Here is an 11,454-nt window from a genome sequence, read left to right as displayed (position 1 = left end):
GACAACCTGCCTGTCCTTCCTGCCTCGACCTTCCTGTCTATACTATGGGGATAATAATACTGGTTAAAAGGATTATGTGTCTGGCATGCTTTGCACAGCAACATATTGGTGCAGGATGCGAGTCTGGGCCTCCTCTCCCCAGAGTGGGGGCCCACAAAGGCCGTAGCTCAGAGCAGCTACTGCGCATCATGCAGAAGCTGCCAGGTTCAATCTCTTGTTTTTAAAAGGGATCTGGTACCGGGTCCCTCTCCACTTGAGACCCTGAAGATCTGTTGCGAAGTAGCCTGGAATCCTGGGCACTTTGGCTTACCCCTCTCTGAGCTACAGTTCCCCACACCTGTAAACTACAGTTCCCAACATTCTTGGAGTTAGGTGAATGGGGAATGCACAGCATGCTTAGAGGCGCCTGGGTGCTGTCATGCAGGGTTAGAAATTTCTTGCAGAGAGCAAGGAAGGAAAGAAAAGCTTCACTGTGCCAGCAGGTAGCCTTTGGCCATCTATGACGGATCGCCTGTGTGCCCCAGCCTTTACCCTCTCCTTGTGTGCGTAATCTCCTGTTTATAGGCAGGAACACGGTCCTTTCTTTGGACTCTGGCCTGGCCTGTGGGTTCTGCCCTCCCGGGGTGTATCCAGCCACCGCCTTCAAGTTCCTCTTCCGCATTTGCCAGATGCTTCACCTCTGAGTCACCTGCCAGGCAGACCTGGGTGGAACAGTTTTTGATTTTTGTGTAGTGTAAAGGTGGTATTCCTGTGGTCGGCGTACTTATTCCCTTGCATTCCAGTTCCTTGCCATTTTGATCCTTCGCCCCACGAAAGGTTAACAATTTTTTTAAAAACATGAGCTCTGGAGGCAGGTTTCACGTTCTGTTGAAATGGATCAGGTCTCAGGTGCTAAAGAAGACCCTTCTCTGCCCAAGACCCCAGGGAGCAGCTGCCGGTCAGAGCAGGCAATACTAGGCCAGAAGGACCAAAGGTCTGGATAAATCAGCATCCTAGATTCCTAAAATCAGGTGATCTGTAAAACCAATGCAGGAAGGTTGTTTCAGACAAGCTTTGAAATCCTGCCTTGCAATGGGTGAGACTAGATGAGCCTTGGATGTCCCTTCCAAGTTTACAGTTCTATTATTCTATTTTCTGAAGCCAAAGGAGTGACGTGGGAGCCTGTTAGAGCAGCAAAGACAGAAGGTGTGTTTGCAACAGGTTGTGTCTGGGGGGAATTCAAATCTCTCCAAGAAAATCCTAGGCCACTGCTGATACAAAGTTTACTGAATGAGGAAACGGAACGAAGCAGCCCCACCCAGGTGCTTAGTGGTGAATCTTCTTTTCCTTGCAGAATTATACTACGGCACAGGTTGCATCTTGTCGCAGGATGCATCCGGAACAGTCCATTCAAAGGACGTGCAATCTCCTGTCTGTCTCCTGGCACAATCGTAAATCCTCAAGGGTGCGAAATCAACTAGCGGTCAGCTGGTTTCTGGGCCCGATCCAAGATACTCCCATTAGTGTTTAAAGCCCTAAACGACTCAGGCCCCCAGTGCCTCCTTGCCTACAGACCCTCTCAGGGGTTAAGATCTCCCTTGATAGTTCTCTTGCCCTCTGTGACAGACACTAAATGATTACAGCTATTTTGAATATAAATCCCAGCCTTCTTCCCAAGTGGGGATTCAAACCCTGGTCTCAGTCCAGGACTGTAGACCACACTCAATGCTCGGTGGCTCCAGTGGTCTGACTCTGCCTGAAGCATCTTCCTGCGTCTCTATAATTTGTCGCGTGGTGTTTATAGGAACGGTCAGAGCGGGACCCACCTTCTTGCCCAAGAAGGCATTCAGAGACCCGCTGTTGCCGATGTGCAGAGTGGTCCTGTCGCAACCCAGAGTGCTGTTCTCCCTGACCCAGCCAGTGGGTTAAGAGGCAGATGGGGATCCTGTTCTGGAAAAGAAGGGTGTCTCTGCTTCCTGCCATCCCTACTCTTAGGAACTGGGGCAAAAGGCTCTGCCTTAATCTGTGACCCACATACAGCCCCAGACAACAGGGGCTTAGACAAGGAGATGGCTGGTAAGTCAATCCTGCCCGGAGGCTCAGGACCCCTCCCTCCCCCGCCCCCCAGTATGGGAAGAAAGGGGGGGGGAATGGTTCTTTGGAGCCTCTGACAAGCATTCAAATGGGGGCAGGGAGGCGGGGGATAAAATCTCCGTTCTTGAAAGGCAAACTAGAAAAGGCCTTTCCCCCTCTTTCTGTAGTGCAAAAGTGATAATTTCCCCCCAGTGATGCGGCTTCTGTAGAAGTAGTCGATACAGCTCTCCCCCCTGTAATTGTCAAGAAATTGGTGCATTAATGTACAGAGAATGCGGTTGCTTTCAATTCCACTCTGCACCCACCCCCAATTATATCACGCAAAAGTGATTAGCAAATTGTCTGTGCCAGCAAACTCCCCCTTTTTTTTTTAACTTTAAGGGAAAAAATCCAGATTCACAACCAGCGGCTTGGAAGAGTGTTGGAAGGGGTCAGAAAATTATTTCCTCCTTTCTCCACCCCGAAATTCTCCAGCGTCACCAGCTGGAATTCAGTGTAGTCCCCCCTCCTCCTTCATTTCCCCAAATTCACAGCCAGCAGCAGCTGTGCAGGGTTTGAAATCCCAGCAGCTAATTAGCCGGATCTGTAATTAAGGTGCACTTTGCTGAGAGCTGGGTGCTAATTCACAGCAGATGGAGGTGAGGACGGGAAGGAAATGACTGCCTGGTGTGAGGAAGGAGGGAGAATTGGATGAGGCCTGTCTCACCAGCGTAAGTCATAACAATTCCAGCATTTTCCGGGGAGGGGGGTGGGATGGAGAAGGGCAAAGATTTGGCATTAGGGATGCCAGCCTCTGCTTGGGAAGCAAATAGCCACCCTCAGCCCCTGCCCAAAGCCCAAGGAGGCCAGCAAGGCGCAAGGGTTTCGTAGAAGAGGGCAAACTTCCCTTACCAAGAGCCCCTCTCTCGCTTTGCCTCTGCCCCCCTTCCTGTTTTGCAGAGACACCCTCTTCCCCCAAATCTGTCTGAGCACCCTGGTCCCACGTCTGCCCTGCTAATCTCCCAATTGCATTAGAGGGGTCCTGCCTTTAGGCTGATTACCAGTAACCTGTTCTGTCTGTAACAGGTTCAGATCAGATCTGAGCTGATCCTTCCCCACCCAGATCCAGATTACGTCCAAAGGGCTGGTCCTTTTCAAGATCCTTTTATGGCCTGAATACTTGAGGGATGGAAGCCTCTCGGTGGTCTCATCATCTAACAGGGGGGGTTGAGCAGCAGGTTCACCTCCCTCCTCCCCAATTTTATTCCCACAACAGCCCTGCAAGGTAGGTTAGGCTGAGAGAGGCACTGACTGGCCCAAGGTCACCCAGCACGGTGTGGATTTATTTGAACCCGGGTCTCCCAGGTCCTAGTCCAGCACTCCGGCCACTGTCCCAGAAGGCTTAATTTTAAAAGCCACCCCCAATCAGTCTACAACTTCTAAAGTACTTTGCAGAGTGGTTCATCCTGCTGTTTCTCAGCTCTCTGAATTTAATAGTAATTAATAATAATAATAATAATAATAATAATAATAATAATAATAATATTTTTTAAATTACATTTGTAACGAAAAGAGCAACAAACATCACATATCCAAAACAGGAGCTGTAAAAAGGCCAAGACTGGAATTTCTGTTGCAGTAACATATGCAGTAACTGAGCTGGTGTGAAGCCAACAGAACATGCCAAGCCATAGAAGAATGTGGCAAATTAATCAAACTGCAGGGGAAAAATAATAATAAATCACGATGCTATAAAAAATGAACCAAAGCCAAAAAGAGAGTGCAAAATCTTGACTAATGCTTTGAGTTGGATTGATAGACTAGCAATAGATAAACCTTAATTCAGAATATGAATATGACTTTAAAATTGTTGTTTTAATTGAATGCCCTCTTGCTAAGGCAGCTGGTGGTGTTTCTCCTCTGAGCAGAGAGACTTAGCTGTGCCACGCAGAGGCTGCTGCCTGGGGCGATGTGCCCCTTGGTGCCCTAAAGCCCGATTAGCATCATCCAATCACGAGGCTATTTTTAAAGCTGCTAACTAGGCAACATGGGCCAGGCCGTGGGGGGCATCCTTGGGGCACAGCCTGGGGCTCTTGCTGCAGTCCAGCTTCCAGGGGGGGGGGGTTTGAAGCCCTTGCCGAAAGCGGCCCAAGGTTGTTGCTAGCCTGGCAAGTCCTTTATCAGTTGTTACCCCGTTTCTATCCCAGCTTTCCTCCAGGCTCAAGGCGGCATCCACAATTCTCTCTCCATTTCACCTAAGAACGCAAGCTCAGCCTCTCTGCATCAGGCCACTGCCCCATCTAGTCCAGCATCCTGTTCTCACAGTGGCCGTACATTCCTAGGAATCGAGGTAGACTGCCTCTGGACCTGGAGTTTCCATAAAAACATAAGAAGAGCCTGGTTGCTGGATCAGGCCAAAAGGGGCCCATCTTGATTTATCGGCTACTGTATTTTAAAATGAGGCTGCATTTTAAATTGCATTTTAACCTGTACAGTGGTACCTCGGGTTACATACGCTTCAGGTTACATACGCTTCAGGTTACAGACTCTGCTAACCCAGAAATAGTACTTCAGGTTAAGAACTTTGCTTCAGGATGAGAACAGAAATCGTGCTCCGGCGGCACGGCAGCAGCAGGAGGCCTCATTAGCTAAAGTGGTGCTTCAGGTTAAGAACAGTTTCAGGTTAAGAACAGACCTCCGGAACGAATTAAGTACTTAACCCGAGGTACCACTGTAGTTTAAATTGCCCCCCCCTTTCCCCCTTATTATGTTTTTACTTTGATTTTATTGGTGTTAGCCGCCCTGAGCCCGGCTCTGGCGGGGTATAAATAAAATTTATTATTATTATTATTATTAGTCCAGCATCCTGTCCTCACAGGGACTGGCCAGAATCCTCTGCGAAGGCTGCAAGCAGGAGCTGACCACAGGAGCAGGAAATCTCCCCTCTTGCAATTCCTAGCAACCGGTGCTCCCAAGTAGACTGCCTCTGGAACTGGAGGGAGAATGCGGTAGCCACTGATAGCCTCATCCTGCACAAATGTGTCTAACATAATCCATAAGAATGCCAGCGTTCTAGGATCGTAGAGTTGGGAGGGAGTCCTGAGGGTCATCTAGTCCAACCACCTAGAATCATAGAATCATGGAGTTGGAAGAGACCACAAGGGCCATCGAGTCCAACCCCCCTGCCAAGCAGGAAACACCATCAGAGCACTCCTGACATATGGTTGTCAAGCCTCTGCTTAAAGACCTCCAAAGTAGGAGACTCCACCACACTCCTTGGCAGCAAATTCCACTGTCGAACAGCTCTTACTGTCAGGAAGTTCTTCCTAATGTTTAGGTGGAATCTTCTTTCTTGTAGTTTGGATCCATTGCTCCGTGTCCGCTTCTCTGGAGCAGCAGAAAACAACCTTTCTCCCTCCTCTATGTGACATCCTTTTATATATTTGAACATGGCTATCATATCACCCCTTAACCTCCTCTTCTCCAGGCTAAACATGCCCAGCTCCCTTAGCCGTTCCTCATAAGGCATCGTTTCCAGGCCTTTGAATCTGAGCCAGGTCATACATGTCAGGTGGCCACCCAACCTCTGCTTAAAAACCTCCCTGCTGGATCCGGCCAATGGCCCAGGGGAAGCCCACAAGCAGGATCTCCTCCTTTGGGCTTCCAGCAACTGGGAATCAGAAATCTGCCCTTTTCCCCTTAGGGGTATCCAAGAGCCCATATAGAGTCCTTACGTAGGTTCCCTATTGGTAGGAGAAAATAACAGAGGCCAACCAGAGAATATTGAGAAGCAAAGCAGCTAGTAAGCTTGATCTTTATTGATCTGTTGCAACAGGGTGTTCCCCTCACCCGCAGGAGGAGGAGGAGGACCCAGTCCGCCCTTATATAGACATTTTAAATTGCCCGCCCTGAAGCTCAAGACCACCCCTCCATACATCATGCATACATCACAGAAAGGCGTGTACCTCAAGACCACCCCCCAGACACATCACAGAAAGGGTGGTCTACAACAGAAATCTGAGTGTGTTGTTTACCTCCTGTCATTGTTTATCTCCTGTCTGGCAGGTTACCTATTAATGGTCACTTGATTGGATACCCTGGGGAGCCTGGCCAGTCTTTTGTAATGATAAATACTTAGTTGCTGAGCCAGGTCACAGGCTCATCCTATTCAAACACAGACAGACATGCCCTTAAGACAGGATTTGTGGAGGAAAAGACAATGAGGTTTGGAGGCTTTTCCATTTTCCTTTGACCTTGCAGAGAAATGTCTGAGGTCAATTTGGGAGGGACAAAATGGTTTCAGGACTTTCTGTGGGGTTTCAGACATGTGGTTTATATATCGATCTACGTGCTTGGTTGGCGCATTTATGAACATTTATTATATAGATATAAAACCTTAAATTTTTTATTTCAGTGGCCATCACTGCCTCCTGTGGCAGGGAGTTCCATAGTTCCTTTGTCCTCAACCCTCCACCATTCAGTTTCCATTAGAGAGGGAGAAAAGCTTTTCTCTGCCTGCTTTCTCCAGGCCTGTCCTGTGAGGCAGGCAACAGAGGAAGAGAGAGAATGGCCTTCATGTCTGAATAGGGATTTTTGGACCTTGGTCTCTTGCCACTGACAAACCGAATCAAGATAAGACAGTAGCTTGTGTTTTTTTCCTTTTAGGACAGGTGAGGTGGGGTGCAGAAGGTAGATTGGGCTCTCCTGGTAGCTCTCTGGAGGAATTTGAAGTGTTGTTGTTGCTAATGGAATTTATATACATGAATTTATAGACATGGATGCCTAACTTCCATTTTTCCAGCAATGGCACCACTGATTCCCCCCCCCCCCCAATTACTTTGTTTACATGAAGACAGTTGGGGAGGTGTTAGTGTGTTGGGGGGTCAGTGTGGCAGAGTGGTTAGAGCAGGGGTAGGCAAACTAAGGCCTGGGGCCCAGATCCGGCCCAATCGCCTTCTGAATCTGGCCCGCGGATGGTCCAGGGTGTTTTTACATGAGTAGAATGTGTGCTTTTATTTAAAATGCATCTCTGGGTTATTTGTGGGGCATAAGAATTCATTCATTCCCGCCGCCCCCCAAAATATAGTCTGGCTCCCCGCAAAGTCTGAGGGACAGTGGACCAGCCCCCTGCTGAAAAAGTTTGCTAACCCCTGGGTTAGCATTGGAGCTGGGAGACCAGGGTTCGATTCCCACTCAGCCATGAAACTCCCTGTATGTGACTTTGAGTCACAACCGCTCTCTCTCATCCGCACCTACCTCATAGGGTTGTTGTGAGGATAAAATGGGGAGGAGGAGAATTATGTACTCCTCCTTGAGAAACTTGGGAGGAAAGGGGGGTTACAAATGTCATAACTAACTAACTAACAAAGAAGTGGTAGTACAGAAAGACGGAGGAGTCGCTTCAGTTCTGGAGCTCAAAGCAACTTCCTGAACTTGATAGAAAACAGCCCAAAATCTTAACACTGAACACTTGACAGCCCTCACTCTGGAACAGAGCTATAATGGAGGAAATAATAATCTGAGATTTTGACAGGGTTGAGAACCCCCAGGCACTTTCCATATGATTTGGCGTTCCTTTATGACATGGGGTGGAATCATCATGTTAAAGGCAACCCTTATCCTAAACCTGGATCTTTATTTGATAAATCACGTAATATTCTTTACTTGGACTTTGTTATTTAAACTCCCGTGTGTGCAACTGGACTCATTCTGTGTGCCTGTTTCACAGTTTCGCTTCCCACCCTTGAATTTTCAGCTATTCTTTACCACTTTACCAAACAACAACAGCAGCAGCTTCCTGGGCTCACAATTCTTTAATTGTAATTAACACGGGCTCTGGTTAGCAGACCTTTGGGATTCTGGTAAAAACAAAACAAAACAAAACCCCACAACCACCCTAAGGAGATCCTGCAAATCTAAAGTCTCCCTTCCTGGGGTTAGGAAATGCCAGACCCAGATAATGTTTGTGTGTGTTTGGAGGAGGGGAAGAGACAGTGCTGATGATCCCATTTGTCCTCACCCCAAGATTATAGGGTTGCAGAGCCGCAGGGGGTTGGAGGTTGCAGCCAAATGGAGCAAAGAATCTAATTTAAGCAATAATGAATGATGACAGCAACCCTCCGGCAGTGGGATGGCAAGGAGGGGTTCCTGGCAGCCACTACTAAATCATCTTTATATGCCTAGCACTGCCCCCCAACCCCCTGCCAAGCTTACCTTAAGCAACCTGCCCTGCTGGGCTCTACCTCCCTCCCAGATGTGCAGGAGGGGGAGCTGCCTCAACTGATCCCTAGCTTTGAATCCCACCCCCCAGTGCACACATGATACAATAATCTTCATTGTCATTGTCCCATAAGGTAAAGGGACCCCTGACCGTTAGGTCCAGTCGTGGCCGACTCTGGGGTTGCGGTGCTCATCTCGCTTTATTGGCCGAGGGAGTCGGCGTACAGCTTCCGGGTCATGTGGCCAGCATGGCTAAGCTGCTTCTGGCGATCCAGAGCAGCGCACGGAAACGCCGTTGACCTTCCCGATGGAGCGGTCCCTATTTATCTACTTGCACTTTGACGTGCTTTCGAACTGCTAGGTTGGCAGGAGCAGGGACCGAGCAACAGGAGCTCACCCCGTCACAGGGATTCGAACTGCCGACCTTCTGATCGGCAAGTCCTAGGCGCTGTGGTTTAACCCACAGCGCCACCTGCGTCCCATCCTTGTCCCATACAGAACAACAAAATTGAAAAAATCTGCATCAGACACTCAAAAACCAACAAGCCTGTTATCCCAGCCTGGTTAAGGCCCTAAAAACTGATACCCCATTTTTAAATACAATATACTCCCATAGGGACAGTATTTAAAACCAAAATTGCATTTGGATAGAAACTGTTTCTCAGGCGGCTAGTCCTGGCCCTTATAACCCTGGACCTTCTTCCAGAAGAAGAAGAAGAAGAAGAAGAAGAGTTTGGATTTGATATCCCGCTTTATCACTACCCAAAGGAGTCTCAAAGCGGCTAACAATCTCCTTTCCCTTCCTCCCCCACAACAAACACTCTGTGAGGTGAGTGGGGCTGAGAGACTTCAAAGAAGTGTGACTGGCCCAAGGTCACCCAGCAGCTGCATGTGGAGGAGCGGAGACGCGAACCCGGTTACCCAGATTACGTGACTACCGCTCTTAACCACTACACTACAATGGCTCCAGAAGGCAGAAGCTGAAAGAGATCATTTCCGGGGTGCGCACTATCCTGCGCTATCTCTGCAGCTTTCTTATGGCACCTGGAAGCGTAGATTTGATCCGAGGTGGGAAGAGCGCACCCAATTATTCTCTCCACCAATGTCCCCATAAGGACACAGGAAGAGCCCGTGCAGGATCAGGCCCATGGCCCATCTAACCTAGCATCCTCTTCTCACAGGGGCCAGCCAGATGCCCCCAAGGGAAACCCACAAAGGGATCCGGGTGCAAGAGCAACTCTCTCCTCCTGTGGTTTCCAGCCTCTGGGATTCAGAAGCATCACTGCCTCTAATGGTGGAGGCAGACCACCCTGGCTAGTGGCCATCAATAGCCCTCTCCTTCTCCATGGATGACTTTTACAGCCATCCAAGTTGATCACCACTGCCTCCTGCAGCAGGGAGTTCCATAGTTTAACTTTGTAATGAAGTCCTTTATTCACTGCTGTTTTTCTAGAAGAGGTGCCGGAAGTCGCCACAAACGCCTCCCTCGTTCTCTTAAGCACCCACCGGAGAGCTACTGGAACTGAGTTCTGGCTGGGGAAAAAGCCCTGCCTTTATTTGATTCCACTCTGAATTTTCCAACATTCAGCGTCAAGTTCTAGTGTTACAACAGAGGGAGAAAACTCTTCTCTATCCCCTTTCCCAAGGCTGTGTGTGATTTTGTGAACTTCTATTCTGTCTCCTCTCCTTCGCTTTTTCTCTGAACTAAAAAGCCCTAAACTCTGGGACCTTTCTTCCCAAGGGAGCTGTTTTCCGAATCTTTTCCAACTCTGCAATATCCTTTTGGAGGGGAGGTGGCCAGAACCTCCAGGCTGGCTGGGGGCTGCAAGTCTTGCTGCTCCTTAATGTTCCTCCAGCTTTATTCCTTCGCTGAAACCAGAGCCAGCGAAGGTGGGAGCGGCTCTAGAGAAAGACAATCAAATCCCTGGCAGCCTTCTCTCCAGGTGTGAATTTGGGTGCCAATATTCTTCTCCAAAGAGGCCTTTGAAGTGCAGCCCGGTTTTGGCAGACCTGGAGGGGAGGGGAGCAACTGTGGAGTCACCTGCCCTGGTTACCAGAAGGCAAGAAGAGCCTGGCTGCTGGATCAGGCCCATCTTGTCCAGCATCCTGTTCTTACAGTGGCCAGCCAGGGAAACCCGCAAGCAGGTGCCCCCTCCTGAGGTTTCCAGCTGCTACTGCTGCTGCTCAAAAGTGTTGCAGACTGACTGCGGAGGCAGAGCCAAGCCACTATGGCTAGTAGAAGCTGCTGGCCAGGAGATTATCTGTTTTTAGAGGCAGTAGGTGGCTAAGACCAGTAAAATGGGCAGGGATGGGGCAAGCTACAGTTGGGGTGGGTTATTGCTCAGTCCAGAAGATCTTCCAAATACTATCACCTGCCCATGGGTGGAAGAGAAGCATCAGCTAATGGCCCAGTATGCAATACAGCCTGAGTCTCACAATGCGAACCAAGACCTCAGCCAGAGCCTGTATAAAGCAGTTTTCTATGTCCCCCTCAATTCGGAGCAATGAGGACTAGGATTTGAAGTGGTGGAAGAGGGAGAATAGCTTTGGTTTCCTGGGAGAGGCTGCAAAAGGCTTTCCTCTAGATGAGCGGTTTCCAAAGTACTGACCCCTGTGGGGTATTGGAATTTTCCGGGAGGCACTAAGAGGCAAGGGGGTGTTGAAGGGATACATGACTATCAGACTTGGAAAAGCTGCTGTCCCGGGATAAAGTTCACCCATTTTGTTCAAATCATTAAACTAAATCGTTTTAACTGGGGTTTGAACAAATGTGCAATTAATTGCTGCTGTTTTGAGTTGTATTGTGTTATCGGGGCAAAGCACTGTTCTGAATGATGCTTTTTACAGGATAGGGGGAACTGGGAACCAAGGAGGCAGCCGCTCAAAAAATGTCTGGGAACCTAGGACTCTCGTCAACCAAGCAGGTTTTTAGGCTTGTGCCAAGCAAGTCTCCAAGCCAGCAGAGATGGGCAGAATGGGACCACCAGGCCTCTAACCACCCACTGACCTCTACAGCTATAAGCAAAGAGCCTGGCCAGCTCAGCTCTTGACTAATCCTAGCTTGGAATCGTATTAGGTGGCAAGTGGATCCTTAACCATTTAAAAAACAGCCCACGTTAGCCCTTGAACCCCTTCCAGCAGCCCCCCTGGGGTGGCACCGGCTCACACTGCCATGTTCCTTCA

General features: G+C 49.1%; 1 protein-coding gene across 1 annotated transcript in view; it reads right to left on the bottom strand.

The window, feature by feature from the left end:
• Positions 1-9,288: 9,288 nt before the first annotated feature.
• The window catches only part of FAM222B (family with sequence similarity 222 member B), a 29,731-nt gene continuing 27,565 nt past the window's right edge, over positions 9,289-11,454 (bottom strand). Inside the window, exon 4 of the mRNA XM_081172133.1 lies at positions 9,289-9,720. The gene's annotated coding sequence lies outside the window, so the exon portion shown is untranslated. The remainder of the gene's footprint in view (positions 9,721-11,454) is intronic.

The sequence above is a fragment of the Podarcis bocagei genome (assembly GCF_964188305.1).
Source record: "Podarcis bocagei genome assembly, chromosome: 15".
Taxonomy (NCBI): domain Eukaryota; kingdom Metazoa; phylum Chordata; class Lepidosauria; order Squamata; family Lacertidae; genus Podarcis; species Podarcis bocagei.
This window is presented reverse-complemented; position numbering and strand designations above follow the sequence as displayed.